The 22,217-nt window shown below is 41.2% G+C and overlaps 1 pseudogene; it reads left to right on the plus strand.

Annotated features, from left to right (window-relative positions):
* The first annotated feature begins 785 nt into the window (after positions 1–785).
* Positions 786–19,045, plus strand: LOC128850228 (uncharacterized protein C5orf34-like; annotated as a pseudogene).
* Positions 19,046–22,217: the final 3,172 nt, after the last annotated feature.

Raw genomic sequence — 22,217 nt, forward strand, 5'->3', positions numbered from 1 at the left:
CCCTGGGGACCACCACTTGTGACTGGACTCCAACTTAATTTAACTCCATTTACCACCACTCTTTGGGCTTGGCCATCCAGTCAGATTTTTACCCAACAGAGGGTGTGCCTGTCCAGGTTAGTGGCAGCTGGTTTCTCAAGCAGAATACTGGAGAAACTGTGTCAAAGGCTTTATTGAAGGCCAGGTATACGACATCTACAGCCTTTCCCTCATCCATCAAGTGGGTCACCTTGTCATAGACAGCAATCAGGTTACTTTGGCAAGACCTGCCTTCCATAAACCCATGCTGAGTTGTCCAGATCACCCAGTTCTCGTGTGTGCTGTGTGATAGCACACAAGGTCACCTGCTCCATGACTTTCTCCAACACTGAGGTCAAACTGACAGGCCTGTAGTTTCCCACATCCTCCCTCCAGCCCTTCTTGTAAATGGGTGTAACATCAGCCAGCCTCCAGTCAAGTGGAACCTCCCCAGTCAACCAGGACTGCTGGTAGATGATGGAAAGGGATTTGGCAAGCACCACCACCAGCTCCCTTAATACCCTCAGGTGAATCCCATCTGTCCTCATAGACTTGTGAATGTCTAATTGTCTGAGCAGGTCTCTAACCATTTCCTCATGGATCATGGGAGCTTTGTTCTGCTCTTCCTCCCTGTCTTCTGGCTCAGGAGGCTGAGTACTCAGAGAACATCTCACTTTCCTATTAAAGACTGAGGCAAAGAAGGCATTAAGTAACTCAGCTTTATCCCCATCCTTTGTCACTAGTGTTCCCCCTGCGTCCAGTAAAGGATGGAGATTCTCCTTGGCCCTCTTTCTGTTGTTGATATATCCGTAGAAACACTTTTTTATTACCTTTCACAGAATTGACCAATCTAAGTTCTAGTTGGGCTTTAGCCCTTCTGATTTTCTTTCTATGGGCACCTTCTGTTGATTCCCTGTTGTCCTGTGCACTACATGAGGGGGGATTCCTCTTACTGCTGTCTCCTTGTTGCTTTGAGTGCCTGTATGAAGCAGTGCTCCCTGCCTCTGCCCACTCCTTCTAGCTGGCAGAGACCACACACCAGTGGGTTGCCTTCATTGTCAGTACCTATTTTTTCACACCTTATTTGAGAGGGTTTGCACTTCTGTGTTTATTCAGTGCTATACCCAGAATCTTCAAATAAAAGCAGACTAAGGAAATTTTCTGTGCAGTGATCTGATGTGAGGACAATGCAAAGGAAAATATCTGCTTTTAGGACAGAACTTTTGCAGATGACTAGAAAAGCATTCCCCATCCTGACAGAATTTTTCTAGCTTCAGGATGTGATTAGTTAGTGCATTTTCTAAACTATTTCTATCTGTATCCCCTCTTTGGACAAAGCTTTAACCTGGGGTTTGAGGTAGATGCGGTGCTTGATTCTCAACAAATTACTGCAAACATTTGCTTCATTTTTGTAGAAGGGGTAGCTCAAGAGCATATACCGAGAAAGTGGGGGTTTTGTTTGTTTTGAACAAAAGTGCTAATTGAATCAGCAATCTGTACTTGAACATCACTGCAGTAAGATGAGGCTATTCTTTTGGGACGTTTCAAATGTTGTATTGTAATAGTTTAAAATCTTTATTATATTTTAAATTCTTAAAAAATATGCTCTATCCACATCCCAGCAATAGCTGTGCAACCTAATCTCCAGAAGATTAAGTTTACCCACATAGCGGCAAAATATTTTCAATAAATTTCTACTTCGGTAAAAGCTCATAAACACGTTACATGCCATTTTTACAGCTTTATTTTAACTTCATAAAGAGGAGATTTCAGAGCATCTGGCATTTTAATGTACAACTCTGATAACTGATAAGTGATAACTGATTTGAGCCGACAAGGGAGGGTGCCCTCCTGGACCTGCTGTTTGTGAACACAGGAGGCCTTGTGGGGGATGTGACGGTTGGAGGATGCCTGGGACAAAGCGATCATGAGATGATAGGGTTTTCAGTTCTAGGTGAGATGAAGAAGGGGATTAGCAAAACAGTCACATTAAACTTCCAGAGGGCAGACTTTGGACTCCTCAGAAGGCTGGTTGGCAGTTCCATGAGAGACAGCCCTTAAGGGCAAGAGAGCCCACGAGGGCTGGGCGCTCTTCAAAAATGAAATCCTAGCAGCTCAGGAGCAAGCCATCCCCATGTTCCAGAAAAGGAGCCGGCGGGGGAAAAAAACAGCTTGGTCGAGTAGGGAGATCTTGAGAGGCATCAAAAAGAAGAGAAATGTCTATGAGCTTTGAAAGAAGGGACAGGCGTCTTGGGTAGACTACAGGGAGGAAGTGAGATCATGCAGGGAAAAAATCAGGAGGGCTAAGGCCCAACTAGAAATCAAATTGGCTAAGTCTGTGAAAGATAATAAAAAAACTTTATACAAAGACATTAAAAAGAAAAGAAGGACTAGGGAGAATATTCAGTCCCTATTGGATGCAGAAGGGAACAACAGTGACAAGGGATGAAGACAAGGCTGAGGTACTTAATGCCTTCTTTGCCTCAGCCTTTAATAGCAAGGAAAGTTGTTCCCCCTGTGTACAAACCCAGGAGTTAGAGGAGCAGAATGAGGCTCCCATGACTCAAGAGGAGGTGGTTAGAGGCTTGCTTGCCCACCTAGACACCCACAAGTCTATGGGGCTGGATGGGATCCACCCAAGGGTATTAAAGGAGCTGGCGGATGTCCTTTCCAAACCCCTTTCCATCATCTTCCAGCGGTCCTGGCTGACTGGGGAAGTTCCACTGGACTGGAGGCTGGCTGATGTTGTGCCCATCTACAAGAAGGGTTGCAGGGAGGATCCAGGGAACTACAGGCCTCTCAGTCTGACCTCAGTGCCAGGGAAAGTCATGGGACAGGTAATCTTGAGTGCTATCATGAATCACATGCAAGAGAACTGGGTGATCAGGCCCTGTCAACACGGGTTCATGAAAGGCAGGTCTTGCCAAACTAACCTGATCACCTTCTATGACAAAGTGACTCGACTACTGGATGGGGGAAAGGCTGTGGATGTAGTCTTCTTGGACTTCAGTAAAGCCTTTGACACAGTTTCTCACAGCATTCTGCTTCGGAAACTGTCAGCCTCTGGCTTGGACAGGCGCACACTCTCCTGGGTTGAAAACTGGTTGGATGGCTGGGCCCAGAGAGTAGTGGTAAATGGAGTTAACTCCAGCTGGAGGCCAGTTACAAGTGGGGTTCCTCAGGGCTCAGTACTGGGTCCAGCTCTGTTCAATGTCTTCATCAATGACCTGGATGAAGGCATTGAGTGCACCCTTAGCAAGTTTGCAGATGACACTAAGCTAGGAGGAAGCGTGGATCTGATGGAGGGTAGGGAGGCTCTGCAAAGGGATCTGAACAGGCTGGACCGCTGGGCTCAGACCAATGGCACGAGGTTTAACAAGGTGAAATGCCAGGTCCTGCGCTTGGGGCACAACAACCCTATGCAGTGCTACAGACTAGGAGAAGTCTGGCTAGAAAGCTGCCTAGAGGAGAAGGACCTGGGGGTGTTGGTTGACAGCCAACTGAACATGAGCCAGCAATGTGCCCAGGTGGCCAAGAAGGCCAATGGTATCTTGGCTTATATCAGAAACGGTGTGACCAGCAGGTCCAGGGAAGTGATTCTCCCTCTGTACTCGGCACTGGTGAGACCGCACCTTGAGTACTGTGTTCAGTTCTGGGCCCCTCACCACAAGAAGGATGTTGAGGCTCTGGAGCATGTCCAGAGAAGAGCAACGAAGCTGGTGAGGGGGCTGGAGAACAAGTCTTATGAGGAGCGGCTGAGAGAGCTGGGGTTGTTTAGCCTGGAGAAGAGGAGGCTGAGGGGAGACCTTATTGCTCTCTACAACTACCTGAAAGGAGGCTGGCCTCTTCTCCTAATTGACAGGGGACAGGACAAGGGAGAATGGCCTCAAGCTCCGCCAGCGGAGGTTCAGGCTGGACATCAGGAAAAAAATTTTCACGGAAAGGGTCATTGGGCACTGGAACAGGCTGCCCAGGGAGGTGGTTGAGTCACCTTCCCTGGAGGTGTTTAAGGGACGGGTGGATGAAGTGCTGAGGGGCATAGTTTAGGGAGTGTTAGGAATGGTTAGACTCGATGACCCAGTGGGTCCCTTCCAACCTAGTGATTCTATGACTCTATGATATGATCAAGATAATTTAGTCTCTCTCTTCACTGTTTCTTAAGAAGCAGTTGGAAACAGAAATACCTATTGTCTGTGGGCAGTTTTGCCTGGTCAGTTAGCCATATATGTTACTAGTTTATGAATGCATATTAAATGACAAGCTTATTGCTAGGTAGAATCCTGTTAGAAGAGAAGAAAGTGAATATGAAGCTTAAATATTTTGCTTCCTCCTGAATTCATGTGTGCAAATAAATAAAGTTTTTTGCTATACATCACCTTGCAGAAGGACAAAATTAATTTAAATGTAAATCTTCTCCTGTAATTTCTGGCAAGCAAGTTGCTTTTATCTTGCAACACATTCCTATCCTTTTTCTTGTATTAGATTCTTTTCAGTGATGTCTGAGAAGTTAAATGGCCTGACCCTGACATATATAGAGAATGGCAATGTGGAGATCTGATTGGTAGATGGTTATGCTCACTTTTACCTGTCAGAATTGCAGAAAGAATTTACAATTCTTTGGTTGGCTTTGCATTTCATCTGCAGCATCCTTACGAACAACAACTATCAAACTGGAGATCAGTATAGAAATACAAGTAAAAATTCTGCTCCAGAAATGTCTTCAAACCAAACAAGAATAGAGAGCAAGAAGAATGAATACAGTTGTGCTGAAGGTAAATACAGAGAATCAACCAAACCAAAGGACCAAAGAGAGATGGAGTCTCATTGTTTTACACAAATTGTTCTTCTGAATATACCTGGGTTACACAGCATTGGTCTGTTTCCTTGTACCTAGAAGAAAGGAAATACCCTTTGTCATTGGCATTAGTGTACTATAACTTACATACTGTTAAGAATGGAATGAAGACGTGATAATAGTAACCATACATCTACAGGAGCTGATGCTTTAATATACCCTGAAACACATTGCCAGCTGGGAGGCTAAAATCCACCACCACAACAAAAAATAATGGCAAAACCCATGGGTCGAGATAAGGACAGGGAAGAATCACTCATTAGTTACTTTCAGGGGCAAAACAGATTCAGCTTGGGGAAAAAAAATAATCTAATTTATCATCAATCAATTCAGAACAAGATACTGAGAAACAAAACCAAATACCAGAAAGAACACTTTCCCCCATCCCCCCCCTTCTTCTCAGGCTTGACTTTTACTCTTGATATTCTCTAACTCCTCCCCTCACAGCACAGGGGGATGGGGAACAGAGGTTGCAGTCAGTTCATCACACCTTGTCTCTGCCGATTCTTCCTCTTCAAGGGGAGGACTCCTCACCCTCTTCTGCTCCAGCATGGGGTCCCTCCTATGGGAGACAGTTCTCCATAAACTTCTCCAACTTGAGTACTTCCTGTTGGCTGCAGCTCTCCATGAACTGCTCCAGCGTGGGTTTCCACGGTGTCACAGCTTCCTTCAGGCACCTCCACCTGCTCCAGTGTGGCGTCCTCCACAAGCTGCAGGTGGACATCCACTGGGACTCCTCATGGTCTGCAGGTGGACAGCCTACTCGACCATAGTTTCCTCCATGGGCTGCAGGGGAAACTCTGCTCCAGTGCCTGGAGCACCTCCAGTATACTTGCTTCTCTTGCATCCTGGTGTCTGCAGGACTGTTTCACCCACATCTGGCTTATCTCCCTCTGCCACCAGACTGGACTGGTGCATACTTCCAGTCCAATGAACCAGCAGAAGCCAACCCTGTAGCCCCGCCCCCCATACCAAAATCCTTGCCACGCAAACACAACGGAATTTCTTGTTTGCCTACAGCTCTGTCACTCAGCTGCAGAGCCCCATATTTACACAACAAATTTAAACTGTTTACTACTTAGTTGTTAGCAAATGTTTTACAATTCTGCAATTCTCAATTTCAACCTCTAGCAAAATAACTGAATTCTAGCTATAACAAATAAAAAATTTGCTATCATATTCTTTTATTAAAATCTTTATGAAATTTGCAAAAACAACATCCTGAATGCTACTGTAATAGATAAATAGTATTTAGTCCAGAGAAAAAAAAATTTTTTGACATGCTGTATAAATATGTAAAATAAAAAAAAATACTGAAAAAGATTATTGGACAGGAAGACCTCCCGTATAGGTCCTTAGTGCTTGAATGGGCTTGAGTGGGAGGACCATACAAATATTGGAAAGAACAGGTACAGAAGGTTTACCCATTAGATGTGTTAAAATGTATGCGGAAACTGCATAATGTAAAAGGAAAGATAGTGTGAGTGTGGATCTTGTTAATGGCACATGGGAGACAGCACCAACAAAGAAAAGTGTTGTTGTTAGAATGCTCCTACACAGAGTGACAGATGTTTGATTTGCAGAATCAAATCATAGTGTTACCATGGCAGAATAAGTTGTTTGCTGATAAGTTAGAAGCTTATCAGACCATAGCTGAAAGAGCTGCAGAACAGGTTGTGCAGTATAAATACAAGGAAAGGAGGGGACGAGTAAAACCATGAGAAAGTGCATTCGGTGATTACAGGAGCAGATGTGCAGTGGGATCCTGATAGAGCATGAACTAAATGATATAATTAAAAAGTTTAGATAGAAGCCAGAGGAACTCCTGCTCTCTTGGATGGTGCATTTGCATGATCAGGGGGCAGTGGGGGTGAACTTGCATGTCAGAGACTCTAAGAAATGTTTTGAGTTCAGATTCTTTTATGCAAGATGCATTCCAACCTGACATTAAGAACTCAAATTTATCAGCTTTTGCAGGTCAAGGATGTAATACTAAGTATCCCACTGAAAATGATTGGCAAATGCAAAAATTCTAAACCCAAAGATCCAGGGGTAACTCAGCCTACGGCACCTCCTCCTGAACCTCAACAGGACTCCCTATCTGCATGCGGTGAGCCCCCGCGGTTGTATTAGTTGTTCCAGGGAAAAGGGAGGATTGGGAGCCATATTCTGGCTTATACCCATGGAAAGAGACTAGGATAATAGGGCAATGTAATAAATCTGAAGGAAATGATGGCCAAGGGCTTCAAATATTTTGAAGAACCTTAGTTGACACTGGAGCAGAGGTCTCCCTGATATATGGAAAACCTTAGAACATCTCTCTGAATCCTTCCATCTCAGATGTCCATTTAGCCTGCAAACAGGTGAATTTACCTGGGAACTTTGATGAGAAGGCTGCAGAGAGCAAGATTTTAAAATATCTGCTATTAAAATAAAAAAAGAGAAGCCCATCCTTAGGTAGGGTATTAGGAAACTTATAAAGCATGCAGTTAAATTATGTCAAGAAGTTCAACTAATTTTAACAAAAGGCAGTGGCCTTGGGATAAATCAGCTATCAAATTTTGAGGAGGAAGTTGCAGCAATTCAAGTAAATTAATTGTCTCTGTTGCTTTGTTATCTTCCTGGAGTGCAGCCAGCAGACACTGTGTGTGGGGGAATGTCATTCCTTTCTTTTCAAAATGCAACTGTTTGGTTTTTTTTTTTCCTTCACAGGACTCTGCTGGTTTTGGTTGTTTTGGGTTTTTTTTTCTGGCAAACTGCAGGAATTAACCCTCTATCTTTGCAAACAATGCTGAATCCTAATACTATGTGCAATTAAATTTCGATAAAGATAATGAGCACCCCACTGATTTTGTGGAGGGAGGACCCTTCAGGATTTTAATAGAGCACTGACCATCAATTTGTTTGTGGATCAGACATTCCTGAATTTTAGAGGAAAAAAGAGACAGAGTATTTTAAGAAACACTTGCCTAATTGTCAGGGAGAAAACTTAATGTCTTTCTGCGTGGTTATTTTATTTGTGTTAATGATTGTAAAGTGTCAACACAAATTTTAAAATAAACATGCAGATTTATTGTTGTGCGCATGCAATTGTGGGATAATATCTACAGGTTTAATATGTGTGTATGTGTGTTATGTGTATCAACAATATAAGGAATTAATAGAGAGAGTGATTAAAGAAGTAAAAAGAACCTCAGCAACAATGACATTACTGAATGTGTAGGAAAGTAATTTCTCATTGGTACAGTATTTGATGTATACGAAAAGACAAAATGCTACCTCTCTAAATTAGTGATACTAAAAAAAAAAAAAAAAAAAAAAGGGAGAGAGAGAAGGGGTGGGGATCCACCTCAGGTCACCACCACCATTCATGGAGATAAAGGGTTTGGATCCACCAGCCTTAATGATGAAGCCAAAGTATAGGGTCAAAAGCCAAATGGCCCCCCTGAACCAGCTGAAGTAATAGCCAAAGGGAAAGACAATACAGTTTTAATCAAGAAACCTGATGTCCCAGGAGATATCACTGTTACAGGGAATTTGGACAATAATAACTATTTGATATCTTTAAGTAAGACTCTCCAGGAATTGCAGAAATCCATGACTGTTAACAAATCCCTAGAGCTTGATACACCAGCACATCCATTCCAGCCTGGAGACTGGATGTATGATATCTGTGCTGCTCAATCTGTAATTTCTCACATTGCTGTTATCAGTAGAATTGTGCTGTGTTTAGTGGTTGATAGGAATGGTTGGACTTGATGATCCAAGAGGTCTTTTCCAACCTAGTGATTCTGTGATTAAACTTTTGTTTAATGACATTATTGTGCGACAACTGCAGCTTAGTCACACACAGATGAACTAGCATCTCTTCAAACAACCTGTTTCAAAACTCTCCAGCGAGGTTGCAGGGGATGCAATTCTTGAAGCTAGCAAAAGAAGCTACTCTTTCTGACAGCCATCAGGTTGTGATGAGATCCCCATTTAGCAGTGAGGAAGGTATCTTCCTCTCATCCTCACCTGATAAAATTTCAGCCTTGGGGGAAAACGTCCTTGATTGGAAGAGGCTCCAATCCCATTTGGTATATTGTCGTCCTTGTATTCATACTCATCTTCCCGTTTTATAATTAAGAGACTAAATACAGCACCAGATTCATCTACCTATACTAAAAAAGCAACTCCAACGGCAAACTGGGTTTTAGTAACTATGCCAGGGAACAGAAAATTTAATAACTCAAATATTATCATATATTGTATGAGGTCTGACACAGAAAAACCCGAGACTAACCCTATGATAGCTCCAGAACCAAGACTGAGAGGACAGAGACAGAGAGATGGTTACAAAATATGTTCTCACCTGTCACAGTGAGACAAGGCTCAACTCAATCGCTTCACTCAGTACGAGTGGATGCTTGTTCAAATACTGATGTTTTCTTTACCCTCGGTTGGAAAATGTCGGTGTGCAAGAGAGAACGGTGAGTTCACATCAAGACAATGCACCAGTACACAATACTTTGTCGGCTTTTAGCTAATAACAACATCTCTGTGCCTGAGTACCTGCCCTGTTCGCCAGACCTGGCTCCCTCTTCCCAAAGATCAAGTCAGTGCTCAAAGGAACCCATTTTTTGTTGGTAGGTGTGAAAGCAAAAGCGATGGAGATCCTCAACAGCCTTTCAGAAAATGATGTGCAGAATTGCTTTGAATGTTAGCAGCATTGTATGCAGCTGCATGTCAACACGGGTGATCATAGTTGATTTTCTTAATTTGTCAAAGAGTTACAGGCACAGTCTCATGGGGTTGGTTTTTTTTTTTTTTTTTTTTTTTTGTCAGATCTGGTATATTGCTAAATTAGTAACACTTGATACTTTAAAAACTAATTCGATTTAGTCCAGTAACTTCTAGACGTAAACCACTCATGTTTCTCACTGGCAGATTTTAAGATTTAACAGAGAAGACAGCACCACATACTGTATCAAATAAGGGAAAGTAAAGAAAATTCCTCTTGGTTATTTTTTAACAGCAGCTGGATAACAGGAGGCTGTAAGCTTACGTATTCATTACAAATTTATAATTCAAAGCCATGAAAGTCAACTAGAAATTTTCTATTGATTTCAATGATTTCTCAGTCAGGTCAACACTGCCTCATCATTCTCCTTTATGTTTTATAGCTATAGGACTGGATCCTGGATTATTCACGACAAAAGTACAAGAGTTGCTAAATTAAAGGTAAGAGATTTGCCTCTTTCCTAAGAGTCAGTTCATGAATTTAAAGAAATAACAATGAAAAGGCTAAGTAGATACTAAAATCCCTCTGATTTACATAAAGATGAAAACCAGAAAGTCTATAGAATAGATCCATGAGTCAAATCTGCTCTCAGGCTCTGTTTCAATACATGCTAATGAGAATTATTCACAACATTTCCACTTAGGAACTTAGTCACCAATAATTTATCATTTATTTTATTTCTTCAGACTTCTTGGGAACAAGCGTTTTTCCCCTTCAGATTATATGTACTCAACAAGTTTACAATAAAGTTATTATGAAATTAAGCGCACAGACTGTTGCACATATAAAATCAACCTCGTACAACATGAATAGCTAAGTGGCACCCTCATGCTTGGCTTAAAGTATAAAACCCACCACTGAGGCTGTTTAGCCTCCTTTTTAAAATTAGTTTTAGGAGGAAAAAAAATTAAAAAAAAAGAGGCTGGGGGGAGATTCCACCTAAGATAATACAAATCTCACTCCTAAAACTATGAAATGAGAACATTACACCCTTCTGACGGAGTGACAGCCATATAGTTCTCATATACCCATGCCAGAGATCATGTCTGACATTTCGTACTGGCAATCCAAACCCAGATCTAGTCACCAATTCTACTGCAGACATCCACAACTTCCTATAGGATGGATAGCTATATGCAAACAGAGAACCCCATGGAGGTCTTTCCTCCCCAAAGTGCTAGTAAAGTTTTTCTGAAAGTTCTAGTATGCCTTGGATGCTGTACCCCTTAAAGTATCTTCACGGGTAACTGACAGCTTTGAGTATCATAACTAACTGGCGATTAACTAATCTAATAATCAAGTGTTATATAGACACACAGAGTAATTACAGTAATGTACAATCAAACAAGCAATCAACACATTATTTCTAAAACAATAAATGCTCAATAAATAGCAAAAACAATATGAGTTTTCAGATGTAAAAATTCCAGGGAAAATTATAAATTAAAGTTAAGTATTCATTCTAAGTCAGAAAAAGGTAAGTTTCTCAAAACTTTGTTTTGATTCAAATTTTAAAACTCATAGTGAAAATCTGTGTAATAAAGTGTGTTAAATTCCTTATTTTTATTGCAGGTGGACCCAGTTTATGAATTTCAGTCATTAAAGTAAAAAAAAAAAAAAAAATACCACACAACACAAACCTAATTTTAAAATAGTGAAAAACTAACAAGTCTGAAACACCACTATTCTATGCCTTGTATACTCTGATTAGATAAGAGACCCCACAACATACTGCTAAGTATATGTTCTAGGTTTTGCTAGCATTTTAAGAGTTATTTTCATTAATAGACAAATATTCACGGCATATTCCTACAACACAGCAACCAGGGATTTCCACATGTTTGTGCATTTTTGCAAAACAGCTGAAAAGCAACACTGCTGGTCTCAAAACTTCGTAATTATATGTATGCACACACATGCCATTCCAAATGGCATTTTTTCTTTATTTATAGAAACGTAACATGTACTGAGGCAAAGTGGTATTTTTTCCCGTGGATTATCCATTCACTGAAGCATGTTCATATTGGCATTTGTCAAGAGTTATATATTGGCTATGGGCTCGTACTATCCGGGACAGTGATTTTATATTCAGTAAGCTGGTAACATCCAGATAACATTGATTTTACTGGTGAGGAAAAAAATTCAAAACACAAACCCACCATGTTTAGCATTTAAATCAAATATTTTTCTATAAGTTATTCAAAATCTGTTTGTTCCAGTATAATTTTTTTTATTATCATTTGATTGTATTCCTAAAAGTAATAGTTCACACCTCTTTATATAGTACCAGAGTTTGTCTGCTTGCATAACAAAAGGATATTCCAAGAATTCCTGTAGATCTTCCCCGGAGCAGAAATTAGAAATACTGTAGCAATAGTATGGAAGACAGGGGGAGTAGAAAATAAGTACTACCAACTTTTCTTACATGATGAATCTACAATATTGATCTGAGATTACCCTTAGTCTGGGTGCAAATATATTTCCTGTTAGGTAGGTTAACTGCTAGGAATGAGCCCCACCTTACCTTTTTGCCCTTTGGTGATACAATATCACTGAAGGAATTAAAAGACACATGATGGTACATAAAGTTAGGCAGTCGTGGTCAATCATACCCATGGTACAGTAAATTTAGGTAAGGTAAAGTCTGTCCTTAGAAAAGCTAAAGTTCATGCTTTCTCCCACACTTGCTTCAAAAACCTATGAAATCTGAATGAAAGCGCAGCTAAGCTTTTTACTTAAAATGTAGTACAGACCTAACTACAACAGAGGCAGTCACCAAAGACAGCTTATGGCGATGCTGGGTGTAATCAGTGCTTGGTGTAATCAACAAGGAACTTGGTTATCTGCAGCAAGCTTTAGCAAAATATCCCACACTGAAGGCTCTCACACACAGAATAACATTCACTCATTATCGCTTAACATTCTGACTGTCTCTCTGGAGGTTATAATCCAATTTTTTTTTAAATCTCTTCAGCAAAAGCAGCACTTGAGTTATCTGATACACAAAATCTTCAGAAAACATTATTAATTTGAATGTAAGTAAATTGGCATACACTAAGAAGAGAAAATAAACACTCACTGTGAAGTTCTGATTGAAGTTCTGGTTGTATCCTGATGGGTAAAACTCAGGTGCTTTAACAGACAACTTTGACCTTACCACAGGAGCCACAGCCACCTGAGGTTCAGCCATTTCCGATCCAGGATTAGGAACTGAAACTTTATCTTGTGATCCAGATGGAATTCTTGCCTTTTGCTGGTGTTCTGAAAAGTTTTTGTTAACAGTTTTTCTTCAGAATCGCTAAATTACTATGTATTCATACAGAGCAGACACAGAATACATCACTTTTTGGACTTCGAAAATACTCTTACTTATACTATAAATATACTTTCAAGTATACTTCAAATACATTGCTTTTATTGGTTTTCACTTTAGCAAACTCTAGATGCCTTTCTACATGACAGAAAGTGAACACAATGTGAAGGTGTCAAAAAAGGGGGGAAAAGAAGAGCCCTCTCCTCCACAAAAACATGTTTTCTAAAAGAGGTAACCCAAGAAACTACTAAATCTTATGATATGTTTGCTGGCTTTGTGGTTTTTTCATAGATTTCAGATGCAAAGGCAAGACTTTGAAGGTCAATAAATGGAAGACATGAGTAATTTTTAACATAATCCTAAAAGACACTTAACTATCATTGTTCTTGTACCTCATTTACAAAAAAAATTCAACGAAAGTGGTTTTTAAACCATATATTCCAAATCTATCTTTATGGATTAGCTCCTAAATTTAGTGAAAACAGAATCTGATATCTACCTGAAAAAGCTAATCAACAAAAAAAATGCTTTATATTACTGTTGGGTTGGGCTTATTTTTTGGCAAACCTTTAGACCAGAGTTAGAGTTCTTCAATTATGGGAGGACGGAAAACATCTGCAGTTAGATTAATAAATAAATAGAACACACACAGATATGTGAGCACAGAAAGAGAGGGACAGACAGAGAGATGTTGCAAGCAGGCCGCAATGCAACATCACACCTTTACTTGGGCACAGGTCCATGGCCCAGAAACACGACCGCTCATCTGAAGAAAAGTGCAGTTACCATGCCCCCTACGCGGCTCATCTCCCATGCGGTGATGAGAGGAGTCAAGCAGGCGCCCGAGATACGCGGAGTGCTGACCCCCATGTCACGGTGGTCTCAGTCCCTAGGTGTGGGGAGTGAGAGAGAGGACGCGTCCTCGTGGCCAGGCCGCAAGGAGGTGGGGGGAAAGACCCAGGGCTCCATTCTCAGTGGAACGGCGAAGGGGGGGGGGGGGGGGGGGGTGAAGGCGTCGGAGAAGCAAGCGAAGCAGGAGCAGGGCGGTGCGCGAAAAGGAGGGGAGCGCAGTGGGCTTTAGGAGGCCTCTCCCCGACACCTTCAGCGCCGGGGGAGTCTGGAAGGGCGGATAGGAGACCGCTGCACGATGACCAGTACCTGCGTTTCCAGTGCCCAGCGGCGCCGTCTTCGGAGGTCGCAACGGTTCCTGCTGCGGGAAGAGGCCGCCTATCCGATGCTGCTGCTCGGCCGAGCCTGAACTGTAGGAACCACTGCCCCCGAGACAGGCCCCGCCGCCGCTCTCCGACATGCACGCACCGCTGAGGGGAGCAGCGCATCCTCGATGCCGGCCCCGGCCAGCACCTGGAGCTCGGTTAAAACTATCCGACATGCTCGAGCCGGGATGGCTCAGGCGCTCATAGGAAAGAGTCAGCGACTCAGTCCGACTTTGCCGCAAACCGAGCCCTTCACTTTCAATTTCACCCCCACACCCACCGCCACGATGGTCACGACCCAGAGAGTCTCACATCGCCCCCTCGCGGCCTTGCACCGCCCGTCGCCATAGCAACCTCGGCCCCGCCGGGGCCTAGCGCCGTCCGCTGCCGGGGTGGTGAGGAGCGCCGCCCGCCAGACGGCCGCAGCTCTGCCGTGCCGGGGTTGCCTGGGCTGCCCCATTACCGCCTGCAGGTAATGTGGGCCAGGCAGGGTGTCTGCGAGAACTGCACCGTACCGTCGAGGAGGCCAGCTCAGCTGCACGGGTTAAAAACTCTCACCCGAATTTCGGGCCGCACTGCTTGTTCAGAACTCATGAGTCAGCCTGCCCTTCCCCCCCACCTCGGGATCAACTTCCAACAACAGTGGGGTTTATTTGTGTTAGCAGCCTGTTCTGGGATGTATTAGATTGGTGCAAAAATAATTGCCGTTTTTGTAACTGTAAACTGTGATGCTCATTTTGGATTTCACAGAAAGGGTCATTGGGCACTGGAACAGGCTGCCCAGGGAGGTGGTGGAGTCACCATCCCTGGAGGTATTTAAAAGACAGGTGGATGAGATACTCAGGGGCATGGTTTAGTGGTTGATAGGAATGGTTGGACTTGATGATCCAAGAGGTCTTTTCCAACCTAGTGATTCTGTGATTAAACTTCTGTTTAACTGTGTTCACGTAGTATACCATTTTAAAGCACAAAATTTGCTCTACTTATTTATGCTAATGGTTTTGTTTTCACTGTGTATTCTGTTTCATATTATACTGTCAAATTAAAGAAGAAAAAAAATGAATTTGAGAGATTTTGTGGTACGAGTTCAAAAGGGGACGTAAAGCAGCAGAAACTGCTAGGAATATCAACCAAGCATTTGGCCAGGGGATCATCAATGAACGTGCAGCTTGACATTGGTTCCAAACATTTCATAACAGAAATGAGAGCCTTGAAGATGAGGAGGGTCACGGATGTCCTTCTGCGATAGACGACAACCAATTGAGGGCCAGTATTGAAGCAGACCCATGCAAAACAACTTGAGAGGTTGCAGAAGAACTACATGTTGAGATAGTCCAGCGGAGGGCCACAAAGATGGTTAGAGGACTGGAGCATCTCTCTTATGAGGAAAGGCCGAGAGACCTGGGTCCGTTTAGCCTGGTGAAGAGAAGACTGAGAGGGGAGCTTATTAATGCTTATAAATATCTAAAGGGTGGGTGTCAAGAGGATGGTGCCAGGCTATTTTCAGTGGTTCCCAGCGACAGGACAAGGGGCAACAGGCACAAACTGGAACACAGGAAGTTCCACCTGAACCTGAGGAAAAACTTCTTTACTGTGAGGGTGACAGAGCACTGGAACAGGCTGCCCAGAGAGGTTGTGGAGTCATCTCCGTCTCTTTCTCTGGAGATATTAAAAACCCACGTGGATGGGATCCTGTGAACCTGCTTTAGCAGAGAGGTTGGACTAGATGATCTCCAGAGGTCCCTTCCAACCCTGACCATTCTGTGATTCTATGAACTAACTGAAGAATGTAATGCATTTTGCTGATGTTATCACACTAACTGCGAATGACTCAATTCAAATGTCCATTCACAATTTAATTCACCTATTTACATTCAATTTCAGCCCAGAGTCTTGCTCTACTTGCTTTGTGAGCTCCAGATCACAATTTGATTTCAAGATTTCACGATTAGGAAAATAACTGAGAATTGGGGTGCCCAGTATACACCTCAGCTGATGACTATATTTTGTCTCCCTGAACAGTCTGGCCCTTGCTGACCTTTCCACTTATTACTTTCAGAGCAAAGTCAAAGGCTTGTATGGTGTTGCTTCAAACTCTGTTCATGACTCGTGAGGGAATGAAAAATATGCAAATATGTATGAAACATTATAAAAAATCAGAATAGCATTGTCTTGTATTAAAAAATATGATTGTATTCTAAAATGGTGCCTTTAGAAGTTATGATCTTATTTAGTTTATTATTACATTTTACTATTTTTAATTATTAATGGAAAGGGTAGGGAGTAAAATATTTTTTACTTGCATGAATCGGACTGATTTTTGGTGAGAGACAAAGTTGGCTAGACAGTAAAGGTGACACAGTTAAAATTAATAAGACTCGTGGGAAAACAGTTCCTAGGCAACTATATTACTGAAAGTGAAGACTGATAAAATAACAAATCTGTACTCTGTAACTGAAATGAGAGGAAGTTGAAATGACAGGGCCTGATCGACAGGCCTGGAATGGTATGGGTGAATGAGTGATCATGGATGATTCATATTGCATTGCTATGTGCGCTGCTCAGTCTGTAACTTCTCACATTGCTGTTATCAGTAGAATTGTGCCGTGCTATTCTTCACACATAAGAATGTGAGAAAGTGTTTTATTATCGGTGTGATTGTGCTGTGCTGTTCTTGGTGCAAGAAAGTGTGAGAAAGAGAGGCAGTAAGCAGCTGGGGCCAGAGACTCCACTTTTTTGGGGTGATGTATGTTGTTTGTTCTATGGTATAAAAGCTACGCCCCTCACAGCAGTGGTTGGGAGATCTCAGCCATGGGTGGACACACCGTGTGGCTTCCCAATTGCCTCTCCCAATCCTTGCTGCAAAAAAGAAAGGACCCCCAGTGAAAGTGGATCTAGATGGTGATAAGAAAGCAGTTGGTGATGTATCTTTCTTACTGTACTTATTCTCTTATGGCAATGATCAGATGCATTGCCTTTACAAGCTGTTGCTGTTAACTTGTTGTTGATCGCTACTAATCATTTGTTTTCTTTCTTGCTGTAATAACTTGAGTAAAGCTTGATTTCGCAGAGTATTTGAGAATCTGGGCTTTTATGATTATTTTTTTGCCAAAGTACACGCGGAATCAAACTTCACAACTCAGGAGAGTTATAAAAGCAGGTATGTTTATTGCCAGCGATGGGGTGCAAGGGGCTGTTGGTTAACCTTTTATTCCCTGTTTCACAAAGGCTCCTGAGTATTTGAGAATCTGGGCTTTTATGTTAGTTTTGTTTGTTTGTTTGTTTGTTTTGTTGTTTTTTTTTTTTTGCTAAAAGCTCCTGAATATTTGAGAATTTGAGCTTTTATGATGATTTTTGCTAAAAGCCCCCCTTTGTGGTAAAACAGAAATGTAGGAGATTTTGATGAGTTTTCAAAAAAGAAGCAAACAATTTTCCTTGTGTAAGCAATTGTCAAAATTAGATTTAAGTAGTATTACCAAGCTTTTAAAGATTACAAATTAGCTACTAAAATAACTAAATAAAAAATATTCAGTGTTTTTGTGTTATTTCAGTTCTGGTTTTAAAGCCTGTATTGTGACCTCTGGTCAAATTTGTAGACTTTATCTTACCAGGAAGAGAACAAAAAGCTTACATTAATGTGGAAAAGAAAATTGGTCATTGGTCTCAGGATCCTGAGGCTTTAAGAAAATCATCATTATGTACTGGCATCACTTTTTAATATGCCAGTCTTTCAAGAAAGCAAATCTCATTCTTTAAGTTATATACTTATGAGGAATTAAATGCCTCAGGTTATCATTATTGAACCAGACAACTTTTCAACTTTAGTCATAAATGTGAATTCTTTTCACTTAGCAGACATTCTTTATTATCTTAATAGAATGACTGCTTGACAATTACTTACTTCTAAAAATCTTGATAAGCAATCAGCAGAATTGACTAACATTTGTTTATATTAATTAAAATAGCAGACCTTGTACTAATTAAAAGAACAGAGTATCCAGAGAATCTGATATAGGGTGCATCTTGGACATCTGGACCAGAGAAGGTCATATTAATCAGTCCTTGTCATCAAGATTGCCAATTTGGCAGACAAACATAGGAAATCCCCCCCCGCAGGAGCGGGGTATGTGAGTATGTGAGTACTCACTGAGTATGCGTAGTAGAGAACTTGTATGATGCAACCACATCTAAGTTTATGTAAATCACTAATCAATCATTTGTAGTGGGAAGTACTTGGCATGTACTCACTCTGGAACTTTTGTAATAAATGGAGCGCAGAGGCTTCAGTTGGGTGTGCTTGATTTGTGGAAAGCCACCAAGCACCCAGACTTGCACAACACTGAAATAAAATCAGTCTCGACTTGGCGTGTGAGATTGGCTATTTGCATGTTGCGTGACAAATCCAACTTCTGGGACAACACAAGTAGCTGAGGTCCTGTAAATTATGTCAGTCCTCTGAGACCAAACGGCAGAAAACTTGAGATAGCTAAGCTAACAAGACTTGTCCTAAGCACCCAATAACTGTATTAAAACTTTTGATACAAGAAGTAGTTACGATTACAAAAAGTGGAATATTTTTGATTTAAGCTAAAGCAGAGTTAAGTTTCATCTCAGTAATTCTCTCAGAGAGTTTTATTTGCCAGCATTTTCGGTATCAACACCAAACAACACACCTTTGATCTTACTTTTATTGTATTTCATACGGGTAGAGTTTCTGTGACTTCTTTCGAAAGAAGAATCAATATATTGAAAAGTATTCATGCCCTCAGCTAATTCAAATTGTATGGTGCCAAGGTGTTTTTATAGGTATGAAGGAGATCATGCTTTCCATCTTTGGAAGACTTCATTTGTATGGCAATTAAGATCTTTCATCTTTTCTCACCCCTTGAGAAATTGTACACAATCTTCATGTAAGATGCTGATGATTTCTGCTGTGTATTCACAGAGCTTCAAATTTTGTAGTACAGTATATTTCCAGATCTGAAAGTGGGTATGCCTGAAACAATCAATATGAAATCATGTTTAAGGCTTTTAAAGAAGTGATCCAATTTCTTTGAGGTTTACTGGACAGCTGGAGCTCTCACAGACTTCACTGACAATTAATGGTGCTTGGTTTCTTTGCAAATTACATCAGTTCTTTTGATGCTGCAGATTTCACAGTTAAGAAATGTTTGTCTTGGTGACCTACATAATTTGCATGTTGCAGGCAGCTAAACTGTGGATTTTCCTGGCAAATCACTTTGTTCATATATTGTTTTAAAAAAAGAAAAATACAACCCTCTTTTTAAATTGCCCCTTCAAATCCGTTATGCAGACTTTGGTAATGGTGCATTTGCTATAAGCATCTAAAAATCTTTGATAAAAGCATAATCAGTCTTTAAAGCTTTAATTTTTCTGCTCAGTGTTGTTCTTTTTTCTCAGCGTAATTCCTAAATGTTCATCTCATCTGAACAAAATGTTTAGCAGCTGTTTAGTACTATAACTTATTTCTTTGGAAGGATGGTGAGTAGCCATACTTAGTCTTAAAGTTCCATTACCAAAGGCCAGGCGTCTAACCACAGAGTTGCAGAATTGAGTCATTAAATGGGTTTTACGCTCCAAGATATCATATGATCACAAGTAAAAGACCACCAGTCTTAGTGAAAACCACACAGCTGCAGTGGAAATTAAGATTTCGGGTTGTTCAGGAAATATTCAGTCTGACAATTCTCTTTGTGTACACTAGGTAGGGCTGGTCCATTAAGAGAAGTGGATTTTCTCTTTAGCATTGCCATATTTTGTGGTCAGTGGAATGGGGATTTAGCAGCCCTTGTGAGATGTTTACCTCAACACAAAGAAAGCTCTCCTTAACTTGTTTAAAAATAAACACACCCCCTACCCCATGCAAACAAAGAGCCTGGTAATGCTAACCTTCTGTGATAAAAGAAATAATTGGTACACTCTGCTGTTTGTGAAACAGTAGAAAGTTTTTCATGTGAGAGTTGTGTTGAAAATGTGTTTGTGCTTAGTGCTTTCTTCAGGTGTACTGACTTGTTTTGCTTGTCTAGTGACACAGCATTTTAAATACTTCTTGAAAAAAAAATCTTTTTATTTCTCTTAGATTTATCCATAGTGGGACAGACATAATGGGAATTTATCCTGATGATAACTCATTCTTAAGTCAGAGGGAGCATTTTTTGGAAAATACTTTGTACATTATGCAATCCAGAAAGGAACAAAAAAGGTCTGAAACTATTTTAAAATATGCTTCTAATTCCTTCAAGTTAGCGGTTTTCTTAGTTTTTGAGACATTTGTCTATGGAGTCTATAGTGAAGTCCCTACATTGGTAATCACTATAATGACTGAATCAAGCAATCAATCATACAAAAAAATGAAATGATTCCTTCTGTTTCAGAATGTATTTTCATAAATTTTAGACACAATAAGAAAAATCTTATGCATTGTATCATTTATTTCACAAGCTCAAGTAAGTACCGCAGTAAGATTCTATGCTGTTCATTTCTCACTAATTTAGGAAAGTAGTTTACTTTTTAAACTAATATATTGTTTAGAATTTAATCTTCATGTACTTGGAAGTGTTTTCTTTTTTACTATATAGAGACAGAACCTAGAAGATGCAGGTTCTGTTCTGGCTCTGCCACGGACCAGCTGTTCAGTACTGGAGAAATGGTTTTGCCTCTATGTGTCTGTCTGGTCTGTCCATTATTAAGTTTCCCAGAGTAGAGATCCCCTGAAGTGCTTATGCAGTGCTTAATGCAATGCATTGCATCTAACTGCAAAGATAAAAAGAAAAGAAGGTAGTAAGCTTCTGTTTCCACATTTGCAGTTCACATGCTGGAGAAAAATGGACTAGCATCTGTGAGACAAAACAAGTAGTTAAACTGAAACTATTCATTGCAGTGAAATGTTCTGATGCAAGGGTCTGGAGCACAAGTGTTATGAGGAGCGGCTGAGGGAACTGGGGTTGCTGTGCCTGGAGAAAAGGAGGCTGAAGGGAGACCTTATTGCTCTCCAGGACTACTTGAAAGGAGGTTGTAGCGAGGTGGGTGTTGGTCTCTTCTCCCAAGTGGCAAGTGATAGGACTGTTAGGGCCTAAACAGCTAAAGTTAAAACAAAGCGAAGCATAGATCACCAGGCAAAGAATAAAGCTTAAAAAATAACTAAGCACTGGGCAGAACTGTGGGCACCAAGAACTATGGCAACTATGTGTACCTATAGATAAGATAAGGAAGGAGGGACTAGAAACTGTTTGCCTGAGTAAATTGCTGAATTGTTACAAACGGACATAAATTATGCAAACCAACTGATTACGATCTTGCTTGTAAAACTCTGTATAGACTAACATGTAACTGCCTGAGTATAAATACAACTCAGCAAAGCTAGTTCGGGGTCGACCCTGTCCGGACAGCTTTCCATGCGCATTAATAAACGAAATTATCCATTCTATCAACCAACAACGACTCTGTCTCGTCTCTTAGTACTTGGACCCTTACATTTAGGGGCTCGTCCGGGAGACTAACAGTGAAACAAAGGTCCTGATAAAAGAAAAGAATATCCTCGAGGAGGTGAGTAAGTCTGTATCTGTCTGTTTCTGTGGAGCTCCATCTGTTGGCTCAAAGGGAAGAAACTGGACGCAGTATTGCTTCCCCGAGCTGGAGTTGGTGCGGGGACGCCCCACCGCTCCCTGAGGGAGGATGGCACGGATAAATCCCGACCGCCTCCCGCTCTGAGTTTGTTCTGGTTTTTGTCGGTTTCGAACCTGCATGCCTGTCTTTGTTGTACGCGTCACGATCCTTGGATTATTGAATATAGTTTATTTGTCGGTTGTTTAATTTTATTGTGCTGTCTTATAATTTTTGAAATGGGTCAGAGTAAAAGTAAAAAGGCAGTTATGCTGCTAGAATTAGTCGTGCAACATTTTATGGATTACCAGGCGCGGGCTGCATTATCGGGAGACACGGTGTACGTAGGGAAATTAAAAATGTTTTGCCAACTTGAGTGGCCAACGTTCCAGACAGGCTGGCCACCTGAAG

This window comes from Cuculus canorus, chromosome W (assembly GCF_017976375.1).
Source record: "Cuculus canorus isolate bCucCan1 chromosome W, bCucCan1.pri, whole genome shotgun sequence".
NCBI lineage: Eukaryota > Metazoa > Chordata > Aves > Cuculiformes > Cuculidae > Cuculus > Cuculus canorus.